The following is a 26,039-nucleotide window of genomic DNA, read 5'->3' as shown; positions in this document are numbered from 1 at the left end:
ATAAAGATGCTAAAGAACACCTGTCCAAAACAGACCCCTGGGGGACACCACTTGTCACTCATCTCCACGTGGACCTAGTCATTGATAACAACTCTCTATGACCACCCAATCAATGCTTTAATCATTGAATAGGTCACACTTGGTACTTATAAGTCTGCAATTTAGAGATAAAAATGTGGTGCGAGACCACGTCAGAGGTTTTGCACAAGTCTAGGTAGAAGACTTCAGTTGCCTTCTATTCATTGAGGCTATCAACTTATAGTTCCCTGGATCTTTCTTTCTCCCTTTCTTAAAAATGGTGGTGATGTTTCCTTTCCTCAGTCACCAGGCACTTCAAGTTCAAGGTCTTTACTATGCTTTTTGCCAGGCCCATTTTATTTGATTCAAGGTAATTCCAGCTCTTCAGAAAACTGGTTTGGCTATGAGAATGCTTAATTAGTATTAATACTTTTAAACAAAGTTCATATAATCTATGATATGTGCTCCTGTAGCATCTCAGTTCTTTCTGTAGAACCAGCATCCTGAATCATCACTGATCACCAGATCACACTAGGTACACAAGAATTGCAACAAAAGAGGCAGTGTCCCCTGAAGAAGTTACAACAAATGGAAACACAAACTGGGAAAGCAAAAAAGAGAACAGGAAAAGTGATTTCCTCTGTTTTACACCTCCATCTCAGGAGTGAGAGACCCTAGTGTGATTCCCATGCTGATTTTGTTGTCTCTCACTGGACTGACTGCTTCTCAAAAAATCAGTGCACAGAAGTCTTTGAAAGACAAATATCTGTCCCAATGTGTTCTGCATGACTGAAGTTACTGCTGTAGGTAAACAGTAGTTCACAGGGGTTTTGTTAGACCCTCTTTCAATGATCAGTATTATTGAGGACTAAATTAAACTGGAGAGATCCTACTGTGCTGAGCAAAAATAGCTGCAATATATGAAATTCTGTAATAACATAAATTCAGGGGAGAAATGAATAATCACCCACAGCTCTAAACGTCTGAAAAGCAAGTTGTGTAACTGATTTTCTGCTGTTTCTTATTGAAGACATAATTGGAGGTGTGCAACTTCCCATGGAAATTATATATATTATTTACTTCATGTTTATTTTTGCTCTTATGAGTGAACAATTCCCTGCTTAGAAAGTTACATTTTTTTTAATTTCAAAACTTCTTTTTCTACTATATATATACCTTTCCTGTCAATCTCACAATTTAAAAAAGATCACAACACACCTCAAAATATACTTACTTTTTTTGATTCGTGACTTTCATCCAACAGCATTTGCACTCCTGTCACTTCAGAACCATACTATTTTCTGACATTATTCACCCATGACAGTTTAAAATGTTTGCTGGGATTGTGGTATGTTATGTGAGATCAGATTTTTATGTTCATCAGTTCTGGTTTAACAGAAACCTTAATGCACACATGTTGGTTTTGGCTATCTAGCAAGAACAAAATACATATTAACCATGTGTCAGAGGAAATAATTTTCCTCCTCTTCCGAAATGAAATTCAGAAATTTATTTACAAGCTGGATTTAATAGTTTTGGATGAAGAAAGACCATTTCTATGAGTAAAAATTAAGTTAGTCCCAGTGCCATGTATGTGTAATGCTAGAACTGGGACATGAGTCTTAAATTACATCCCCATCACTGTCATCAACCCAGTAATCCACTGTCCTCAACAGACTCATCTGAAAGAGTAACATTTAAGACAATTCTTGGTAAAATTCATTTAAATTTTCCTGTTATTAATCTATGAATAAAAGGGGGGTAATTGGAGGACTTTTGTGGGATTTGTTTTCATTTAAACAATTTGTAAAAATCTTTTTTCTTTTCTATTTTTTCCTTTTTTTTTTTTTTTTTTCCAGTTTCCTAAGGAAACGAGTCTTATTTAATATTTTATGTATGTGTGTGTTTGTGTTAAAGCCCTTATTAGCTTCTAGAGCCTCTGTACAATCTTAATAATATTAAATGGGTGAGTAGAAGATCTTTATTTCAATGAATCATAAGAGCAAATTCTTGTTAAAGCAGACAAACTACATCAGGGAGAAAGATTATAGAATGAAACCATTACATTTCATAGACAGAATCCCACCCAGGATCTCACACTCTATATACAAATCAGTAGGATACAATTTGGTTGCTTCTGCTGCTCACACCTATCACATTTATTGTACTTTTCTATGTAGTCATCATTTTAGGAAGGGAACCTTTGACACTTGTGTTCCTTAGCGATCCACAAGCTCCTTCATATCCTTGGCTTCATTTGTGAAAATCTAAGAGGGCTCATTTTAATACTTCCCACCTCCTGCTCTAAAACTCTGGATGCCCTTTTCCCATTCTTTTCTTGTTGTCAAAATCAACAAGACAAATTAAATAATTATAATGTTAATAATAATAAAAACCAAACAAAATCCCCAATATTTTAAACAAAACCTGAGGAAAGACATTGAGTAAGGTGCAGGATGATTGTATATTCTGCAATGGAAGAGCAATTTAAACTGCTTAAATACAGTTTTATGGTCTGTGGTTCATAAGAACCAGTCTTTTGTTATTTTACATAAATGAAATGCAGAGACTTATTTTACTGTCATCTTGTTCTGTCCTTTTACAAAATGATAGGATTATTTTTCATTTAAGCTTCCCAATTTGTTCTATATTTCACATAAATCTTTCACTTTTTAATGTGTTTTCCCTTTCTCTCCCTCAAATGTCTAGGTACCCAGTTTAACATTTTTATAAGCATTTTCCATTGCTATTTTGATTGTAAGAGGCTGAGCTCAGCATACAGCCAAAACTCTTCTGATATCTCTTATTCCGGTGACTGCCATTGATGCTGTCAGAAGCAAGCTTCTCAGGAGTAACAAAACAGGCTAGAGATTATGATAATAGTGTAATTTTCAACTCTTCGGCTTTCTACCAGTTTGTTAACTGACCTGAGTCATACCTACAGAAGGACTTAGGATCACGGGGTAAGATTTACACAACATTTATAAAACAAACCATTCATTTCATCAGTCTGTGTAATCCAGTAGGTGCCTGTTTGCTCCATAAAATTTCCCACAATGCTTGAAATGCTGCACTTGAAAAATTTGCACAGAAATAAAAACTCCACGAACAGAAAATCCATCAAAGAAAAAGAAGTGCTGAACCAATAAAGTGCTTGGAAGAATAAAGTTTTTAAATCAATGTCCTTTAAAAGCTCTTTTGAAGATTTTACTATATCTGGCATTTGGGCACTTTCAGAACAATAAGTATTCTGATCACTTAACAAACATCCTTATTCCTTTGGCAGCAATATACACCTCCAGCATCCAGTAATTTTCCAACAAAGATTTCCAATGAGAGCGTCATAATAGGGCTATTTATCTTGAACTAGGCATATATTTAAATAATGGTCTGTGTAACTAGCAAATGATTACACACCAGCTCTGAGAAACATTGAAACTAGAAACCACAGGAGATGCAGCCAGTAGGAGCAAAAAATAAAAATGAAAACTTCAACAAATTAGCTAAAGTAAATCCTGTCTCATAATTCACTATCAAGTCCTTTTAGAGACTGCTGTTTAAGGTTCCTTCTTTGAAAGCTTTATTTATCTGTCTGATCTGTTCAGGAACATGCGCTGTGTACTCTTCTGAGGGAAAAGTAATAATAAAAAAAATAATAATGAATTTAAGAAGTGCCTTTTAATCATAGTTCAGACAAATTCCAGATTTAGGTTTTTGCTTTACCTTGTCTGTAGAAGATGCAGACCCAACAGGATTTGCAACTTTTATTTTATTTATTTATTTTTTTTGTAAAAGGCTAAATACATCAGGTCTGCTACAATGTTATAAATTAATTTCTGGTGATTTTCAGATATGGTTTTAGTCCTGATAATTCAAAGTTACTGTCAATTCCTGCTTCTGCTGGAGACTCTGTTAAATGAACCAAAATATTAAAGTTGTTCTTAAGACATAAGAGTTATATGAATAAAAGCTCTAATCTTAAATAAATGACTTCGAAATCAGAGCTTAGATAGCAATAAGATGGTCCTTCATTTAAATCCAAACATAGAATATATTGAAATATTGACTTAATGTATTAGTCTGCAACAGAGTTAGAGGGTTTGGAACAAAAGATCTTTTGGAGAACAGCCGCCATGGGAAGGAACTGTGTCTGAAGAACTGTCCAGTTCATTTTGTCTGGATATCTTCCGGGCTTCTGAGAAGACAAAAATAAATAAATAAAAGAAAGAGAAAACTTTAAGCAGCTTCAGAGGAATCCTAGCTATCATCCTAAGAAAAGGCTCTTTTAGCCATGTAATCTGAAATGTGCACAGGTATCTGTACAGTACCTGTGTTACAATTAGTCTTTTTGTTCATTTCATCAAAGAACAATTATGTTGTTAAAGTTGATAATTATATGCTCATGCATTAAATACTGTTCATATTCATACTGAAGCATAACATAATTTGGACCCCAAGTCTCTTCCAACTAAACATGATTTAAGTAACACATGATTTCATCCACCCTTGCCTAACTTCCTCTCCCAGTTCAGCGCAGGAAAATGGGGAATGGGGACTGAGATCTATCCATAAAGCTTCATCTCCAGTGCTCCTTCATGGTCACTCTTTCCCTGCTCCAGTGTAAGGTCCCTCCCACAGGATGCTATTCTTCTTGAACTGACTGTAGGCTTCCCACATCTCCAAGCACTGTTCAAACACAGGTTTGTACCATGGGACTCACCCTGCAGGAGTGCACTGCTCCAACATAGATCCCCATGCATCCTATTGCAACTTATCTTTCTTAAAGAAAGAGTTAATTAATATAAGTCTTTCAAAACTTGGGACTTTGAGGGTCATCAAATAAATGGTTAGAGCTTTTTAGTGCAGTCTGATATTCCTTGTGCTGTTCCAACACATAGAACTGTTTTGCTCACATAAAACCTACTTAGCAGACAGTTGGTCCTGCCCACTTTGGACTCCTGCACATGGATGTTTAATTTATTTTAATGTCTGAAATAATTCATTATAAAATATCACTAAAATGTTTGATCAAGAAAGCTTTTAGTCAGATAAGCCTTTATGTATATATATATGAATGTATATAAATATAAATAATTTCTCTACAGAACCACAGTTATTTTGAGGTGACTGTTAAGATGGATCTTGCTTTTTGCTCTGTTATTTTGCTTCAGAAAACAAACAAACAAACAAACAAACAAACAACTTATAAAATCCTTAATATGGCCTAGACCTCCAGTCATGTTTTTGGGTGATTATAATTCATATACTCCCATACTGCATAGGCTAGGATTAAGAGAAGAGCCTTTCACTTCCACACTGAAACTTCTTCCTATCTGTCATGAAGCTGGAGGACCACACATCTCATGCAGAATCAGCAGGCATGGAAGAAAGGTATCCATTCAGTCCCTAACAGATGGTTCTGCTTAGGAAAAGTTGCCTCAGCACTGAGGCTACTTCAAAAGGAGTTGTAAGACATTTTTTTTTTTTTTAAACTTTCTTAGCTCAGAATGCATTTTGACAAAAACATGGAAGAGTAGAAATTCTGATTCCTAAAGTGTGCTGACAACTATTAAATTGGTATCCCTAAAAGACAAGTTCATTCCTTTCCTTGTCAGTGACTTCATTTCCATTTTTTCTCATTGATGTTTGCATCACTGACCAATAATCTTACAAATAAGAATGACTATATCCTGTGCCAGAGTCAATTATTTATGCTTAGCACATATTCAATCCTGACAGCTGTACATGATAACCATGTATAGCAGAGCAACATGATCGCACTTTACACTCATGAAAGTAGACACCACTTCATGCAGATAGACAATGGGGATTGAAGAAGGTTTACACTTTCAAAAGAACACAGGATGAACCATTTTCCACTAGCTACTGTTTTACATTCCAGTTCTTCCCTCTTTACTACTCATTTGATTGCAGTCAAGTCAAATTACCTGTGTTTCATTTCCTACTCTGTTTTGTTTTGTTTTTTTATATATTTGTAGGCCTGACATTGTATCTCACAATGAATACAGTCAAAACTTAATATTTGTTAGAGATTCTTGTATGTTTCTCTAATGAAAATGAATATTAATTAATGACTGAAGTGATAGCTGACAAATAAATTATTTTTATGATCATTCTTTATTTTAACATCTGACTTGATAAAGTGTAAGATACACATTCATTACATTTCTGGCTCACCCTCAAGCTCATTTTTCTGCATTCTTACTCTTGCCATGTGGAACACATCTTGCAGAGATCCCATGATGCAAATTTCTTCTGTGTCAACAAAATCCTTCACTTGCAGGCAAATAATGCAAACATGCCTGCAGTCAAATTAACACATTGATTAAGTTTTCAGTTTATTAGAGTGGAACACAAGTAATTCTGGTCTTAGGGGCAATGTTAGGAATATCACCAATGAGACTTTCTTTTTCAGCTTCTCCCTTGTCTATATCTGTTTATCTGCAATCTTTTACTCATAAATTGAAGGTTACAATCCTGGCTTCTCTTTCTGGATATGTCATAACAAACACCTTCCTCAAATTTTACCCTCAGAAAAGGAATTCATTTCATGATGACTTATAAAAAACTGAAAAGTGATGAAAACAATCTTATTTTTTTAGCTCTAAGAGTAATCCCATAATATAAGAACAAAACTTATATAAAGCAGATTACAGAAAGAAAGCTGTAATCATATGGCTATAACTGTTTCAAATGATGTGTGTTTACCATTCTAATTACACATGATATAGCACCTAGACAGTCCTCATTTTCCTCACTTGGCATGAATTCCAATCTGCATTATTAGATATCTTACATCTTATGACAGATATCACATGAGGACAATAAAGTTGGAAACTCCTGTTAGAATTTTAGTCATTTGACTGTGTATTTAATTTATATTTAATTTTTTAATGCATTGCAGTACAAAATATTATAGAATTCTGCAGTTTCCATGACATTTTCCTCTATGGATAAATTTTGCTTAGCAGAGTTATTAATGTGTTTAAACTACAACATTTAATGGCAAGCCTTGTTCCATGAATCTAAAAGGCAGTGAATGAGTGAACAGACACAGGGAATCAGAGATACATTTACCCACAGTTAGTCTATCTGGAAGAGGTTTAAAATACTGACAAAACTTGTGTGTAGAAAATGGCATAATATTAGTGGAATGCATCTGAACTGAGATTTTCAAAAGTGACTATGTTGCTGGAGATGTTGGGGGGAAAGCATGAACAGACATTCCTTTTTAATATGGCTACTTATTTTTCTAATACCAGAATAAGTGGTTTCCATGATAAAATGTATATATAGTCAACAAAACCCTTTTGCAAACTTTGACTTGAGAACTTAAAGCTATAGTCTAATCAGTGGTTTTGAACTTTTGGATTAATTTACCTCTTTTTTTTTTTGTTTGTTTTTCATATCTGAAAATCCACCACTGCAGACACATTCTAGAAGATGAATGAATGTAAAAATAATAGTATAAGTAAATAAGAACTTGATGGAAGTTGTCTTAGGTGAAGATCAAAAAGGAATGCATACAAGAGCAGTAAATTGGTATCTTTATTGCATTTGATGGTACAGTCAGATGCTATGGATGAGCTGATACATTTCTGCCATGGTGGGAGATCCCTCTTCTTCCACTCCTGTTCTTGTTTTCTTGATCTCTGTTTTACAACTTTGGTTATATGTTCTTGACTCAGTCTTCATCTGGCTGCATAGTGAGAGAATCCAATTGATTCACCCACCAGAAAAGTAATTCTAGGCCTAGTACAAGGTCGAGAACCGTGGGGAAGATTTCCAGTGTTGGCTGAACCATCTACCGCACCCATCATATAGTCTGGATCTGGCTCATTCTGACTTGCATCTCTTTGGTCTGATGAAAGATATATGGGCAAAACATTTTCTTACCAACCACACCCTTGGAGTACCTGTGAAACAGTAGGTCACCTATGATGCATCGGATTTTTACAAGCATGACATACAGGATCTTGTTCATCATTGGCAGAAATATATGGCTAATGGTGGTCACTATGCTGAAAAAATAACATCCTTTATCTGAGAATTTGCTCATTCAAATATAATTATTGTGCTCTTTGTGTCTGTTGCAGTTTCCATGGAAATAAATAGGAGGCATTACTTTCAGACCAACATATATACATACTTTTTTTTCTGAAATATATTCTATATATCACAGTGTAGATCAGCTAACTTTGCTATCATTCTTTCTCTGTTCTCCCTATATGTTGAGTACATATTTAGGAAGGGGATGAATATGGATTTTTCCATATATGACAAGAGTAGAGGCTTTTATCCATAGATTTATATACTCTACTATTTTCCAGCAGATATAGTTTGAACATATGAGGATCAGATCACTAAAATTAATCAAGATGCAAGGCCTGAAGAATATTTAAGAGTTTACCCAGAATCCTGTTATTCTACTACTTTTTGGTTAAAATTATTCAGGATTTTGCAATTTTTTCTTTTATTTTTTTCCAATCGTAATCAGATTATTCTTAATTTTTTCAGAGAGGTAATAAAAAGATATACATATATATTTAATACATGCTTAATTAGCAGATTGATAACTGCCAATTTCTTGCTATTGTGTTAAAGTTCTGGTAGGCCTGTCATCTTGTCTTTTTTTTAATTTTTTTTTATTTTTTTATTTTTCCCAGTTAAATTAGTGTGCTGTGACAATCAACCAGAGCTGTGACAACATGCTGTTACAAGTGCTTGAGTACTACTGATATATATAATTTTTTACTTTTTATTTTTTTTTAATAAAGGCAGCAGGTGTTCGTAAGACAGCTTACCAAAGAAGCATAGACTAAATCTTCTCCAAGCAGTTAAAATGTAGGATTTACGGTAAGGTCTGTCTTTCATTTTAATGTCCTGCGTATACAATATAGTCAGATCACTGGCAAGATTAACATGGGAAAGATAAATTTCTCAAGCCAACCCTCGCAGATAAAGTGTTATTGCATTCCATATAACACATACCAAGTTCAGGACAGCTAAGAAAGCCAATGTTTGTGTTCCAACTGTATGAGAAAGTTGTTTTTGGATGTGGTAGCTAAGTTTGTGAAATCCCTCATTATTTAACTAGATTAAGCACCAAGCAAAACAACATTTACTGTCTGAGTGAAATAGCAAGTTCCAGAAAACTCATGAAGGATTTCAGCTTCAGTAGGCTCAGGGGCCTTGGCATGCATAAAGATATGCTACATAAATTTGATTTATATAAGCTCTTTGGTAAGCGATTTCAAACTTAAAAAAAAATAGACCCACAGCCTTTTCTAAAAATGCATTCTTGCTCCTATGAGGAAAGGCTTCCTGACAGTTTTATCACTGTTCTTCCTACTGGTTTCAGAAGGAAAAGCTTTCTTAAAAAAGTGATTGTTTTCAAAGCATGAACATAAGAACCTGGAATAAGAGGTAACTTTTTTTACCACATGAATCTATGAAATGACTGAAAGTCCACAAAACTAGTGAAAAATGACTGCCTCTAATGTTTCTTAGATAAATTATAAAGCAGATCTAATAAAATAAATACTAGAAGAGGAAGGCAGGTAGTTGATTTAGAATTTCTATTTGTCCTATAAGGATTTATTTTATCTTTAATTTTGTTTGCGGGGTTTTGTGCCTTTGTCTGCTTGAGAGAATATTTATTTTATGTTTTTATGTTATTGTATGTGGATGTGTGTATACATAAAATTCCCCCTCATTCCTCCCAAAAGTTAGTAGAAAAAATCAAGCACATTTTATTTCTTCAGGTTGTAAAATCAAGGAGATTATAATGTTTGGATTCTTGGATTTAGACTTAGTTTTAATAGAAGGACATAGCTTTTACAAATTATTAATTAATCAGCATAGAGCTGATTAAAAAGTATTTACCAGAGTTTGTTAGAGGCTTAGAGACTATGGTTGAAATTTATCATTCAGCCACTCATCCCACTGGTCTTTCTAATATCTTTATTTCATTTCACGGTTCTTCAGACAAGAAATAGTGCTTAAGTAGCTTCAGAGTAACTGAAACAAAGAACATTTCCATTCTAAGTGTTTTATCATTGCTAAATCTTTAAAATAAATATCATCAAATCCCAGAAAAAAATGAAAATCCTATTTTTTGTTTTTATTTTTATTTTTTTCCTTTTTCACTGATTTCATTTTTTCCTTTAAAACTTCTGATACTAGAGAAATGATGTTGCTGGGCAACATTGAACTTATCCCTGCAAGCAATCTCTTTCATTGAAAAATTCAATACAAATTATGTTTTGCAACAGTGTTCTGATTAGCTGTACCCTACAACATTTGTAATAGTTTTGGATGAAAGAATAGAATATTCTTTAATTAAATATTCTGGCTTATAAGACATTGGACAGAAAGTGTTCATAATATTTTTATTCATTTTGATCACTGCTTGACTTTAACGAGAATATCTAAATAATAGGGTTGGAAGGTAATGCAACATCTTGTATCCTGGAACAAAGCCAGATTCAAATACCTTGAAATACTTACAGTCTAATATATTAATTAATAGAATGAACATTGTTGTTTAAACTGGATTAACTAATATTTAGGAGGACAAGCTGAAATATAATAGAATAATAGTAGGACAGTTATACAGTCAGCCAGCATGTGGTGGCAAGGTTAAATACTTTCTTTAAAAAGTATCTTTCCGTAGTGGAATACAATAGGATGGAATATGACGGGATGGGATGGGATGGCATAGCATAGCATGGCATGTGATAAGAGGAGAGGAGTACAGTAGAATAGAGTAGAAGTGACTTGAATTTGGAAATACCCTTCAAAGATGATCTAGTCCAACTGCTTGATGTCTTCAGCCAAAAGTTAAAATTTATTAATGAGAACATTGTGCAAATGTCTCATGAACACTGACAGCCATAAGGTGACAGTCACCTTAGTAGGAAGCCTGCTTCAGTGTTTGACCACCATCAATGAAAATGAATGTTTCCTAATGTTGTCTGAACCTCCTCTGTTGCAGCTTTGTGCCATTCCCAACCATTCTGTCATTAAATTCTATGTCATTGCTGATGGCTCAGCATTTCAGTTTAGCTAGAACCCTCTGTAAGACATCTAATTCCACCAGGTACTCAAGAATTTAATTATAACACCAAGTTTAGTGAGGATCCACTCCAGTGTTGCATCCAAATCACTGAAAAAAATAAATGTTGAACAGAATTGGCCCTACAATATATTAACAATAATAAGATAAACATCCCCTAGTTCATACAGAAAATCAGCAGTTCTTTGCCTCTATTAAACCTTCTTCGAGGCTCAAATTAAAATGGTAGTGCCTAGTTCCAAGGAAAAGGTTCATGCTGCCTACCTAGGAGCTGGAATTCTACTCTCATTTATTAAGTTAGCAGAACATTCTTTGGACTTTCACATTCAAGATAAGTTGGAAATACCAGCTTGAGAGCTTGTCTAAGTGCTGAAAGCAAGAGTAGCCCTTCCCAACTTCAGAAAATAGAAAGACCTCTGCACCCCTTAGGATGCAAAGTGCATGAGCAGTCAAGGAAATATCTTTCCTTAGTCAGTTGTGAGGCTAAAGTTTGATTTGTTTGATTTTTTGTAGATTCAGAAGTGCCTTTTCTGGACTAATAGGTGCTGATCTCCATTTGCACCTCTTCTGCACTCCGCATTTAGACTGACAGCCATCCAAACCCTAAAGACAATGAAAGTTTATACTTACTGAAATCCACAGTTAAAATGGAAGGCAAAATATTATATTAGAGAAGTCTCCACAATTTGCTGTGAAGAGGAAGAAGTATGTTTGTTGCCTTATACTTTAGATGTTGCAGATTTCAATTTATATGTTCTGTGGCCCAGGAGAGTATACATTTGGCTGGGAAGATTAAGCTGACTCTCTGTTCAGATGGGAGATCAAGTATCTCATATGGATAAAAAGAGTGGAAGCAAAAGAGAAATAGACAGAAATGGAGTCATTTATTTCTTTCCCACACTTTGATCACTTGAATTTCCTTTGTTGCTCTTCAATATCCATACCTCTTGTGCTCCTGATATTTAGAAGCTTCTTTTACAGTAATGAAGCATTTTCCCATTCCCTTCTATCACTTAATGTCCAGCTGAGGCTATCTAGAAACTAAGACTCTTGAGGAGAAGTAGAAAAAAAAATCAAGTTTTCAAATAGGAAAAGGAATCTCTGGACTCTGGTCCCAGCTGCCTGTAAGTGTCTGTAACTGTCTGATGTTCCTACTTAAATACAGCCCAAAGAGCAGCATTGGAGAATTTTCACCACTTATTCAAATGCTCCAACTCCTAACGTATGCAGATGCATGTAGACAAACCTACTCTTGTTCTGCTTAAACTGAGCTGGTTGGAAACAGAAGCTGCTCAGCCACATTGGTTTGCTACTGTGCCAAAGATAATATGCCACAGGCTTTCCAGGTCAAGCATTATTCTACAGAAAATCTATCAGAAAAGCTTCATGTAGCTAATCTCAGAGCTAACACAGAGGAACATGAACATATTTGCTTGTGTGCAAGAAGGTGCAATCAGGAACATAGCTCCTTGCTCAGCCCTTCCATTCTGTCTGGTCCCAGCTATTTTTTATTGCAGGACAAAAAGTGGACAAACTCCAAAAGATGGAATGGAGAATATGAGGTACACAGGGACATGTTATACTGCACTCTCAGCATCTACGAAAGACCTAGAACTTACTCAGTTTTCCCACTGTCTGGTGTGGCCCAATTGCTACCTTTTATACTAAAGACTGACATCTTTAGCTAGACATAGCTGCCTGAGTCAGCATTGTCAGTCTGTTCAGAAAATTAGGTGCATTATGGATTTATGTTGCATTTTTGAGCTTGAGTATATAATTTTTTTTTATTTTTTTTATTTTTTCTGGATTTTGATTTCTTGATTTTTTTTTCAAAACAATATGCAACAATCTAAATCACTTCTGATTTGGGCTGGAGTCCTACATTCCTTCCTATTCTCTTAATTCTTTCTCTTTGCCCTGACTACTGCTCCACAGTTGAAGTGTGATATTCAAAAGATCTAAAGAAATATATCATTTTTTTCACAGGAGTAATTATACATGATGTTAGCACCTTGAATTTTTTGACCAGTTACAGCTGTGCTCCAGTGTCAGGTAACACCAGAAAGAGAGTAAAAGTGATTGTTTCACTGGGCAAGTTTCAACAGTAATCTAGACTGGTTTTAACAGTTTTAGAACACTAAAAAGGTGCACTGGTATATTTATTTTGAGATATTCTACTTTAAATGACAATGTTACAGGACCAATCTCTTCAGACCCTGACATAAACAAGCCAGAGAAACAGACTTTCCATAAACCAGTCAGAATAGAATTCAGATATGCAAGCCATGATTTGTCTTTTAGAAAACAAAACACTAGAAAACAAAACAAAACAAAACAAAACAAAACACAAAAAGCCTCTACCTGGAGCCTAGAAAATCAAGAATCTCAATGGCAATAACTAGACTGGGTGCTTAGAACTGGAGACTGTGAGCATTTTCATGATCACACTGAATATCATTAGTCAGCGACTAAAAGTGGCTTATTCTTAAAGCCCCTGTCCATGAAAGAAGACGTGAATGACAGAGAAAAGACAGCTAAGAGGAAAGAGAAAATGAGAAAGGCTATTTATACTGATATCTGTTCCAATAGGCTAAAATCCCCATGCTGTTCATCCATCTTTCTTATTTTCATACAAAAACACTGTTTTTAAAAGAAAAAGATGAGTCTGAAAATGAAAACACTTCCCCTGGTGAGAAGAAAATTTGAATAGTGATTCACACTACTGAGCATACCTATCAAGTGGTTGAAGGATGTAATGATGACTGTCTGTGCAGCCATCAAAGAGCATTTATGCACTTGCATTTTGAATTTGACACTGACGCAATGGGGAATATATATGTATGAGATTTCTATATGGCCAATCTTCACTCTTTTCTTGATTGACTGATTGGCTGACTCACTTTTGTGATTTGCTTTTTACCACTTAAAAGATTCTCTGCAGTATAACTGCCAGTGGAACGGGGATTATATTTTTGCAGAAGCAGTCATATGCAGCAACCAGGGAAAGAAAAGCTGCCATAGTAAACAGAACTAGGATATATGACCTTAAATGTCTTGCTAGGGCTCAGAAGTCCTGGGACAAAACATCCACAGCACAGTGAAGAGAGCCGGGCCAGGTCTTCCTGACTTTTAACTGCAGCTGAAAGGAAAGTTTTTCCCTCTATATTTTACGTGATTTTACATTCAGCCCAGGTTTAACTGAAAAAATAAATGCTGCTTACAAGAATCTTTCCACTGATGAATAATTGTAAATAGATTATCTAGTCACTAATAAAGCATTTTAGCTAGAGCCTACTTTAATATGAGAAGTTTGCATAACCCTGTAACCGCTGTGAGTGCTATGGTTACCCCTGTGGAACAGTAAATATTACAAAGCAACGACTCATCTCTGGCTCAGCACAGATCATGTTCCCATAGTTAAACTTTCCTACTGCTCAGAGCAGAAAGGCTTCATTCAAACTGTCCACTGGGATTGGTTTCTGGCCACACTAACGTCCAAACTGTATTTGGGTATTGCTTATGAAAGTACTCATTGGCATGAATCAAAACTATGCCATGAACCACACTAACAATTTAAAAGTTGCATGGAAATGTCTAATCCTGTGCCTGTATGGTTTTTGCTTGTTTGTTTGTTTTAACTGATTGCTTTAGCCAGTAGTAAGAATTATAGCCATAAGAAATATGCTTGAGATAATAAACCATAATATTCCTGAATCTACACATACATATATTCTATCTCCTTTTATCTATAGCTTGGTGATAGTTTCTCATTTTGTTTAGTCAAAGGAGAACATCCTCTGGAAAAAAGAGGTGGTGCAGACTCAGCCTTGGCCACAGCCTGCAGATCACAAAAGTCTAGATTTACAACAAGGCATTTTTCAGTCTAGCTGCTATCCTGCCCTGCACTTACAGTTTGAGAGAACAGCCTAAATTTGAGATTGAAAGTGAGTTCACACCTGCATTTAATGTGTTAGAGATAATGTTCAGATTATCCACTTAGAGAAAACTAGAGGCCACTATGTGCACTGATTTTCATTCTGTCACTAACTGTTGGAAAGGAAGTGGAAAAAAAATAATATCTTGACTTCTGACAAAAGATTTTACAGTAACAAAGGACAAGTGCCCCATGGAAAATCTTTACATGTAAAGACTAGTTAGAATCTGAGTCCATTCTCCTTAAGAATAATATTGTTATGAGTCAGTGAATTTGGTTACCAACAGGAAACTGCTAAGACTTTACTTCTTTGCCAGTAAGGGAATTTTCTGAGCAGAACTTCAGTAAATGCTTATGGAAACTGTTCTGAATTCCACAAGGTCAAACATCAAATGCACCTCAGTTGTGAAAGGAGAGTGCAGTCTTGAATCCTACTGAGACTCTCTCAGAGAGATGACATTCTGCCTTGGCCCGTAGGAAGAAACTGTTGCAACCAGATAACCCAAGCAATTTAACAAACTGAACTCTTAAAACATACAAGGTTATGCTCCCACAAGCCACAAACATAACCACACCAGCTTCTCAGACTGCTAGCATCAGTTTTAACACTGCTAGTTCTTGCAGACAGCTGCAGAATTTGCTTCCTGTTGTTTTGTGCTTCTCTTGTTTTTGGTTTTGTTTTTTTTTTTTGTTTTTTTTTTGTTTGTTTTTTGTTTGTTTTTTTTTTCTCAAAGCCTGTTGTCGCTTTCAGGTCTTCTTGGTTTAATTGCTTTAATCATAGCTTAATCCATCTGACAACAAATTTTTTGTTTGCCTTATCCTTTCTTCTAGTCAGGCAGACCTCTTTACCAGATCTATTTTCTTTCCTGTTCTTTTATCTTGTTTTCAGTCAGTTACTTTTCTATTTATTACTTTGTCATCCATTCTTACTCCCCACATGAACCCATAGATAAGTGGAACATAAATATAAGTATTTTCCCACTCCAGCTGGAGTGGGAAAGACTATCTGAGGACTGTTGAAAACTGACAACTTCAAAGGCAGAAGTAAAGAGGTTTTGTTATTCTGACATTTTAGCTTTAACCATTTATAGTATTGTTTACAGCTTCTCATGTAGTAGGAGTTGATGACATTCTGCCTTTAACTGACTTTTTTTCTATCTGCAATATGGAATATGAATAAAGGCTTTTCTATCTAGCAAGGCAATGACAGACTAGAGCCCACTGAAAAATTACCCAGACATATTTATACATTTTCACAGATAAAAAAACAAATATCTTTTCAAATATCTTTGTGCAAGATGACAAGTGGGATATTGGCTTCAGGTTAATTCACACAGTTAAATCATTACATTATGTTTTATTTCTACAAGCAAAATATGTATTTTTAAAAGTTTAAATGAAATAGATATTTAAGTCTTTAAACACTAGAGCAAAAACAAAACTCTAGAGTATTTGTTTTCAGGAAACATTTAATCTTTTGTCTACTCCCTCAGGAATAAGAATGCCATTGAAGATAATGCCAAGAAAGATACATACATCATTTATAAAATCTAATGCAGAATATCAAATCACTATGAACGGCTAAATGGAATCCTGAAGAGTTTAGGTCAGCCAACATTCTGAATGTGATACAGATATGTCTTACAGTGTGACTTAAAAATATATTTAAGACGTAAGTGTGGGAAGATGTCTTTGTGCACTTGAACACTAAGTCTCACAAAGTTAGGAGCTGCTGTTGATGGTTCTTTAGCAAGAATGCTGTACAATAAACTATATCTCTCCAGATCTCCAAATCTCTAAAAAATCTATATAACTACAGTCATTAGGTATCACATAGGCTTTCACTGGGGCTTATTAGCGCTGTGTAAGCCTCTGGCAATGACTTATGATATGAACAGAGTGAGTTCTTACCAATTCAGAGCCTAGGGAAAGTATACTCGCATCCTTTCTCAGTTCAAGCAGAGCAAGCAAGACCTGGGCTAAGGACTCAGTATAGTAAAAGTGAATAGAGCATACTTAAGAGTAAATGTAGGCTGCAAAAGGAAAAAAATACAGGAATGAAACATAGCTGTATGAAAAAGGAAAAAAAAAAAANAAAAAAAAAAAAAAAAAAAAAAAAAAAAAAAAAAAAAAAAAAAAAAAAAAAAAAAAAAAAAAAAAAAAAAAAAAAAAAAAAAAAAAAGAAGAAGCCAGAAAAGAGTAACTAACTCTACTAATTGATTTCCAATGTGAATATGTGAATGGCAACAGACAGATAGCACTATTTCCTCTTTGTCATAAAAACAACTGGTCTATTTAGGGAAGGTTATTAAATTCTTTTTCTAACAATATGCTGTTTCTCACACTGAAAAGAGAAGACTTAAAGTGTCTGATCTTTTTCTATTGATATTTTGACATACCTATTTGCTGAAACAAAATTTGAATCTAAACATGTAGAGGTAAGACCACTAGCATGTTAGTCCCAGAGGCATTTAAAGGACTGAAACAGTAGCAAAAATGAACTCATCAAGGGGATGTCATAGAAAGGCTGATGAGAAAAAGGAAGTAATTTCAAAATAAGCAACAGGATGTTTTTGTACTGATGGACCCAGTATAAGATGCAGTTTAGGAACAAATGACCCAATTTCAGTTTGAAAATTCATCTTTTCCATGCCATTTACCCAGATATTGCTTAAAAATACATGTGTTAATAAAGAATGAAAAGTGGAAGCCAAATCTCACAGTCCTGCTGGTTAAGGATAACTAGAATTGTACTACCTGATCTCAGTGAAATTTTGCTTGGGATTAGAGGCGCAGGTAGAGGGGTGAAACAATAACAAAAAGCAAAGACTTGATCTATTCTGCTTTGGCATTCCATAAAGTAGAGAGATTGTCCTCTGATTTCTAGCCATTCTGCTTTTTTTTTTTTTTTTCCTTCCTATGACTACAATTTCACAATAGTGGTAATTCCTATTTATTTAATTCACTTGGCAACAAAGGGATATTGTTCCTATTTCTTAAATCCACAGGTATCCCTTCCAATCAAGCTTTATTTGATGAAGCAAATGAGTCATATCCAGTTCTGCATAAAATCTTAGAGCTAGGATCTTCCAATGAATACTGGGGGAAGGCAGCAGCTCTGGGACACTGAAGAGTCTCGTTCCCTTCAAATGGCCCGGCCTGACAGTGGATGACCCTTTACTAGGACTAATTTTCAAAAGGTGACCAGCTGCATCCTCTCACTTCAGGATTCTCATCCTCAGTGACCCAATTGTGCCCAGATCATCTGAAGAAGGCTGAGAGATGGTATCACCAGCTGTGCCTCACAGAACCTGGGGTTTTGGGGGAACATGATTTTTTTTTTATTCCATTGTATCAGTATGGTTCCTCTGCAATGTGCATTAGCCATGGCAAGAGATAGGATGCTTTCCTTTGTTTTTATTCTAAAATCAGTGTTATTGCATCAAAACTAACCAACATTCTCTTTTACAGTTATCTAATTACATCTCAGTGCTTTCTTTTTTGAAAAATGTACATACATATAAATGTACATATTTGTACATATGTACAAAACTATGGACACTTTCCAGTCCTCAGTTATTAGTGCTTTATTTTATTTTACTATTTATGTACTTTTCTTTTTTAATTTCTTCCGTGCTCTGATTCTGTGAATGCCATTGGGCTCCAGTGATTTATTGCTATTTTGCTTCCTGTGGCCATATAACAAATCTTAAATATATACTTCTATTCTTGTTAGGCACCTTGATTAGCCATGAAAAACAACTTGTAAATGACAGACATTTCCTTATCCTTAAGAGTAAAGGCTGATATAAATAATTCATTTTGTTTCTCTATAGTTTATCTTCTTTAATATCCCTTTCAGATGCTTAGTAATGAAGAAGACCCTCATAATTATATTTGACTTCTACCCGCAATAATTAATCAGTGTTGAGATGTCATAACATCTTTAGCTCCCTCTTTTTCACATTTCTTCTTTACCCACACCTTCATCTTTGCAGGAGAGCTGCATTATAATGCCACTTAATGTGTACAATGTCAAAATAGGATTTACGAAAATGAATATTAAACTCACACTCCACGGAAATCAATAAAAGTTACTTCATCTTCAATGAAAAGTACAGTTTTGGGACACCAATATGCAGCATTCCAAGTTTAACTACTGTTTATGCCTAGAGAGGGAAATGGAAGGAGTAGGAAAAATGGCAGGTCCAAGAATTAAAAAGCTGTGAATTGTAAAATCATCGAATCATAGAATCACAAGATTGGAAAGGACCTACAAGATCATCTAATCCATTCATATTGCTATGAAACAATAGCATAAGTTTCTTAAAATTTGTAGGTGTTACATACACAATACCTAGAAATTTTGAATCAGTAATATTTAGTAGTTGATTTGTTTTGTTATCCTTCTTCTAAAGATAAAATAGAATAATTTGTCCAGTACATCCCTGGCACAGAAATATTACTCAGGATTTCCAATCAGTTTTAAGCAGAAATGTGAATTTACACAGCACCTTCAGTTGCTGCAAAAATCATACAATACACAGCATATGTAAGAACCAAACATTTGTAGAGTTAATGGTCTAACTGTTCTCCTTTCCCATCTTCCTACCCCTACTTTCCTCCAGGAAAACTGAGTCTGGTGATGATTCATGTTATCAAATGTGAGCTTTGATGTACTTGATAATTCCAAGCTTTGGTTACCATGGTAAATGTCATCCCACTTGGTTCTGAGAGTTTTTATTAACCTCAGCTGGCAAAGAGCATTTCACTTAATAATCTGCTCTCCTCGTGAAGAACTAGTTCATTAAAACATGGGGTGTTTTTATTAATAAATAGCAACACCAAATTATGTTTGTGAAACACTAAAGTGAGACTTCAGTAGATACAAATCAAAATCCTTCTTGTCTGAAATACATATGATTTTGTCATCCCCTGATCACTTGTGCATGCTGGACTGTCTCGCTCCAATTTGTAGGAGGGAGGCAAGGTTCTTTGATATGTGTATACCCGGCGTGAGATTAAGAAGCAATGGTTCAAATGTTGGTCCAACCAGTTTATTAAAGTCCTAGCCATTTTTAGGGAGACGGGGAAGGGAAGGTAGGTGATAGGAAAGGTAGGAAATATAAGCAAGGAGTCTTTACAGAGAGCAAAAGAGATAGTCACCACCCTGGGTCCAGCGAAGTACACAGTAGGTCCGTTGATCTCAGGAACTCATCTGATCACTGCGGGGGATGGGAGACAGCCAGGGAGCTCCGCAGCAAGCCGGTCCCGGGGGGTTCTTCCGACAAGGTTTTCCCCTCAGGGAATTCTCCGTCAAAGGTGTCTTTGGGAATTTGTCTCCAAAGTCCCCAGTTTATCAAGGGCCTTTTATCCCCCATTTCAGTGGGGGATTTTCTTCTTCTTTGAAGTTTGACTCAGCATTTTCGGGAACATATCTCGAGCAAACACTGAACTTCCAAACAAGCAAGTAAACGTTTTAAATAGGTAAAAGTTTTAAATAGGGTTTAAAACCAGCTTTTGTGACATTCCTGGCCCACAGATAAGCCAGCAAGGAGGGGGGGGGCTCTGTTGCCAGACACAAGCATTATCGCTTTCTGCAGTGGTCAGCTCCTTTGAGCAGCACCCCTGAAGAAGACTGCTCATCCTGCTTCTGCTTATCTTTGCAATCATAAGCAGAGGTACTGTGGCACAACAACACCCACCATTCACCCTCCTAGATAGTTAGCAGTCGCCAGTCAGTCTTATCATCAGAAAGGCCTCACAAAGCAAGCTTTGAGACAATAAAAGAAAAACAGTTCAGTCCTTTATATTTAAAAATTGTTAATATTGCAGAAGAATTTTTGTGGTTACTATCTCTTAGATACCTTATAAGTAGAAATGCAGACATTATTTTCTCTTGGACTCTTTGTAAGACAATAAGATGGAAATAAGCTAATAATAAAAACAAACCTTTTAGACACAATTATGAAAACAGCTACTTAGCTGAGTTTTATTGCTGTATAATTGCCATCATGTGAAGAGAATATCCTTGTTGCTTTGTATGATGATATAAGAGGAAACCATTGCATAATAATGACTAGAGAAAATAGATTCAGTTATAACTACAAGACTTTATATTCTTGTAGAGTTTCTAATGTGTTTTTTATTGTTGAAAAAAAAAATGGTTTGTTTTTCAACTACGCAAACTTCTGCACCTAAGAATTGCAAATTACTTTTATCATTGTTGGTTTCTATTTTTGTAAAAGAGATTGTTTAAAAAATTCAGAACTGTTACCTATTCCTTCAATCCTCCATATTTTAACATTTGAAAGAATTTGTGTTTTAAAACACAGAAGAGGAAAAAAAAAAAAAAAAAGGAAAAAAAAACCCTGCTAAAATGTACAAACTTGTGTAATTAAAATAATAGCAAAATTAGTAAGCAGTGAATGAAACCGGTCAGTCCTGTAAAATGAAGAACAGCTTTTCAGATCATGTGATTTCAAAACAGAAAACATTCAGTCCTGGCAATCGTTATTCTCTCATATGACATGCATGTGATGACACAGACAATGGAACTGAGTGCACCCTCAGCAAGTTTTTAGATGACACCAAGCTAAGCAGTGCAGTCAGTATATTGGAGGGAAAGGAGGGCATCCAGAGGGACCTGGATGGACTGGAGAAGTGGGCCCATGTGAACCTAATGAGGTCCAACAAGGCCAAGTGCAAGGTTCTGAACTTGGACCAGGGCAATCCCAGGAGTTTATACAGACTGGGAATAGCCCGGTGGAGAAGGACTTAGAGGTCTTGGTAGACAAGACGCTAGACATGAGCCAACAGTGTGCACTTGCAGCCCAGAAGTCTAAATATATCATGGACTGCATTAAAAGAAACAGCCAGCAGGGAGAAGGAGGTGACTGTCCCTCTCTACTCAGCTCTTTTGAGGCCCCATGTGGAGTACTGTGTCCAGGCCTGGGGCCCCCAGTACAAAAAAGACACAGAGCTCATGGAACAGATCCAGAGAAAGGCCACTAAGATGATCAGAGGACTGGAGCACCTTGCTACCACCTTTCTACTTACACTTTTTTGTTACTGCAAGTCAATATTTTGTTTCTGACACATTCACACCTTACACTGATCAATGCAGCAATATACTGGGGACACAGGACCTGTATTTTAATTGTGGATTGTCTTTAGGCATGGCATAGGCTATCATAAAAATGGCTTTCAGGCTAATATAATTATTGAATGCTGTAGTGCCTCTTCACTAAATCATCCCTGGCTGTACTCCAGCCTCTTCCTTGTCCTGGCTCCAGTACCTGCTGGGCCCTGCATTCAGTACAGTCAGTCAGCACAAAACAAGCCCTGCGATGAAGGGTAGGCATTTTCTACTGATTCAGCATTCTTCATCAGGTGAGCTGGAGCCAGCCAAAGGAAGACTGATAGAAGGAGAAGACCCTGGCAGACAGAAGGGTGAACAGTTTATAATGTTACTGGGCAACCCCCTTAGAATCTCCCACAGCTGCTTCTCCACCACATCTCCAGCTGTCTCATGAAACAGTTTTTTCAGTGTAAATAATAATAGGCCAGTGTGTCTGTCAGCTTTTGCATCATTATCTCACTCCAGTTTATAGAAGGGAGGCAAGGTTCTTTGATATATGTATATACCCGTCGTGAGATTAAGAAGGAACGGTTCACATGTTGGTCCAACCAGTTTATTAAAGTCCTACCCGTTTTTAGGGAGATGGGGAAGGGAAGGTAGGTGATAGGAAAGGTAGGAAATATAAGCAAGGAGTCTCTGTAGAGAGAAAATGAGATAGTTACCACCATGGGTCCAGAGAGGTACACAGTAGGTCTGCTGATCTCAGGAACTCATCTGATCACTGCGGGGGATGGGAGAAAGACATGAAACTCCACAGCAAGCCGGCCTCGGGGGTTCTTCCGATAAGGTTTTCCCCTCAGGGAATTCTCCATCAAAGGTGTCTTTGGGAATTTGTCTCCAAAGTCCCCAGTTTAGTGAGGGCCTTTTATCCCCCATTTCTGTGGGTTTTCTTCTTTTCTCTCAGTTTAGTGTGACATTCCTGGCCCAACAGATAAGCCAGCAGGGAGTGGTGCCTCCGTTGCCATGCACAAGCATTATCGCCTTCTGCAGTGGTCAGCTCCTTCAAACCGAACCCCTAAAAAAGACTGCTTGTCCTGCTTCTGCTTATCTTTGCAATCATAAGCAGAGGTACAGTAACACTCACCATTCACCCTCCTAGATAGTTAGCAGTTGCCAATCAGAGTCTTATCATCAGAAAGGCCTCACGAAGCAAGCTTTGAGACAAAAAAGAAACAGTTTTGTCTTTCACAATCATTTATTTTTACCTCCAAACTGAAAGCACACCTGAAGGCAGTAATACAAACATTATAATGTGTTCTAGTGCAACATTGTCAACAACTGGAAGTATAACTCTTTTTTTTTTTTTTTTTTAATTTATCTACAAAGAGTATCTGGATAACAAACCTACATAATGTAAAATGAATGTAGAACTGATGGTGCTCAGTCGAGTTAGAGAGCTCTCCTAGTTTCTTGTAGCATCAGGGTAGTCTGTTTATTGTGGTCAGCATGCATCTTTTTACCATTTACGTACAAACAAGACATTCCTGTTTCTCTAGCAGTTTTTCTAATCAGTTAATTGGTCCCAGCTTCTCCCAAACAACAGTGATAATGGATGAAAGGTTTCTTAAGAATAACAGGATTAACAATGCATATCAGTGGAACCTCCTGTCCATCCTTAGAAGCAAACAGACACTGCTTGCTCTTGTCTCACACTCTGGTCTTCCAGGGTTTCACAGTGATTAGGTCTACCAAAGACTCTGATAAGCTGTTTGGTGACTTGCTCACAGTTAAATCTACCCCCACATAGAAGTTTTACAGTGGAAGTCATATTGTGACCAAAGCAAGACAAATTTGTAGAATCAAGGCAGAAGTAGATTGTTTGCAGTGCTACAGGTATTTGCCAAAATGGATGCAGCTTTCTTACATTGCTAATAGAGCCCTCAATGCATTACTCAGCAGTATCATTAAGAATTTCTGAAGAACACCTATGTCAGGTAAAAAAGTGAAAGGATGAGAAAGTGATGCCTAAATGTATGGTAAAAAAATGCCACATTAATAGTCTTTGGTGACACTGTTGCATACTGCAGCTAGGGAGGTCTAGGGTCACTCAGTAAGTGGTAAAGAACAGCAGGCAGAGGTCTGTAAGCTGTGCTGGGAAAGGACTGTTAGGATGGTGTGATAAGATATAAAAGGTATTTGATCATTTATGGGTGGAAAAAAAATAGCACAGGAAATGGGCGATTTAGTACATCTCCCATCTGTTGTTTTTGGATGATTCCATACCCTCCCCCTGTCCCTTTGCTGGGGATAAATAGACGGTAATTTTAACACAGAGAAATGTGCTCTCGCTACTTTTTGTTGTGAGAGCAGTTTGAGAAACCTTTAAAGAAAGCAATTAGAGAGCTAGCGCTTTAGTGCTTTTCCACTTTTTCAACTCCCTATCAAACAGAAATTTTTATTTACTCCTTATAGGTTTCCTTCACTTAAAATAAAAGTTGTAAAGAGAAAAATAAAATACATATTTCTCTTGCAGCATGGAAAACATAACAGATGGAAATTCATAAATTATCTAAAAAGTTACCTCTAAATTTGCTCATAAGCAAAGATTAAATGAAGCCTAATGTATATTTAAATTCACCCAGATCCCAAGGTGTTTAACATTTGGTGCTTCTGATTGCTGTCTCAAACTCCTCTGGTCATAGTGGAGTTTTAAACAGCTCAGATTTTGAAAGGATCGACAACGTGCCCCAGATGTAATGAACTTCACCATAATGTCTTTAGTTGCATCAGGTTTCCCCCAGAAATTGCAGCTCTTTCATCAGTTCCCAAAATTTAGTGATTATGGTTTCCCTGCTGGTATTTTAAAGCACACAACACAACAACAACTAGGCTTAATATGTCTGATGAGTCAAGCATTTCTCTAAGCTTATTTTTCACCACTGATTTAAAAACAGTGTTTTGTTTTAGATATAAAACGTAAGGTTGTTTTTTTTGTTGTTTTTTTTTTGGTGTTTGCTGAACAGTAATTGTGGAGTAGAGCATTTTCTGGCCACTTTGTTCTAAAAGAGTCTGTAAAGTATCTCTGAGTTCCTGTATTTTGTTTCTTTTAAAATTTACTTTGTTTTGACATTTTATTTCCTCCTGTGATTTGAATACAATATTATATAGCTTTTCAGTATAGTTTTCGTAGTTTCTCACAATAATGAGAGAGACATTTCTTCCATTGTGTTTGCTTCCAAATATATTTGAGTAGTTTCTTTTGTATAATGTTCTTGCAGAAGCAGGTCATTAAGCCTCCATTGGGAGGAATATAGAGGATGAGTTTCTGGTTCTTTGTTCATGAATTTAGACACATGATCTTTCATCATTACATTACCTACACTTCACTAAAAGTACATTATGTTTAGGGCCAAAAACAGTCCCTTCCTTCTTCCTTTTTTGCTTCAATCTATTATATGGAAACAATAAAAAAAACATTTCTGTCTGATTTTCTTCTTACTTATACCTTTTTTCACCTATATTACTCCCAGATCAAATCAAAATGAGACTTTAGTTTATCACAGTAGAGTGGGGCTAGAGAATTCTTCAGCTGATTATAACATCAGGTAGTGACAGCTGTGTTGTGTAGCTTACTAGTTCACCTCCTGTGTTACAGAGCTCTAGCACACTGTTACTGGTAATAAAGCCACATTGTACAGATCTGGGTCCCCAGCACAAGAGCTATTTTAGTGGGTTGAGAGGAGAGCCTGAAAGATGCTCAGAGGGTTGGAGCACCTCCTCGGTCTATGGAGAATGGATAAAGAGTTGGACTTGTTCAGCGTAAAGAAGAAAAGGCTCTCAGGAGACCCCACTGCAGAATTCTCGTAATTAAGATAGAGTGTAATCAGGAGGGAGACTGACTTTTTGCA

The sequence above is a fragment of the Coturnix japonica genome, chromosome 2 (genome assembly GCF_001577835.2).
Source record: "Coturnix japonica isolate 7356 chromosome 2, Coturnix japonica 2.1, whole genome shotgun sequence".
In the NCBI taxonomy this organism is placed as follows: Eukaryota; Metazoa; Chordata; class Aves; order Galliformes; family Phasianidae; genus Coturnix; species Coturnix japonica.
The sequence above is the reverse complement of the archived record's forward strand: the minus strand, read 5'-3'. Positions refer to the sequence as shown.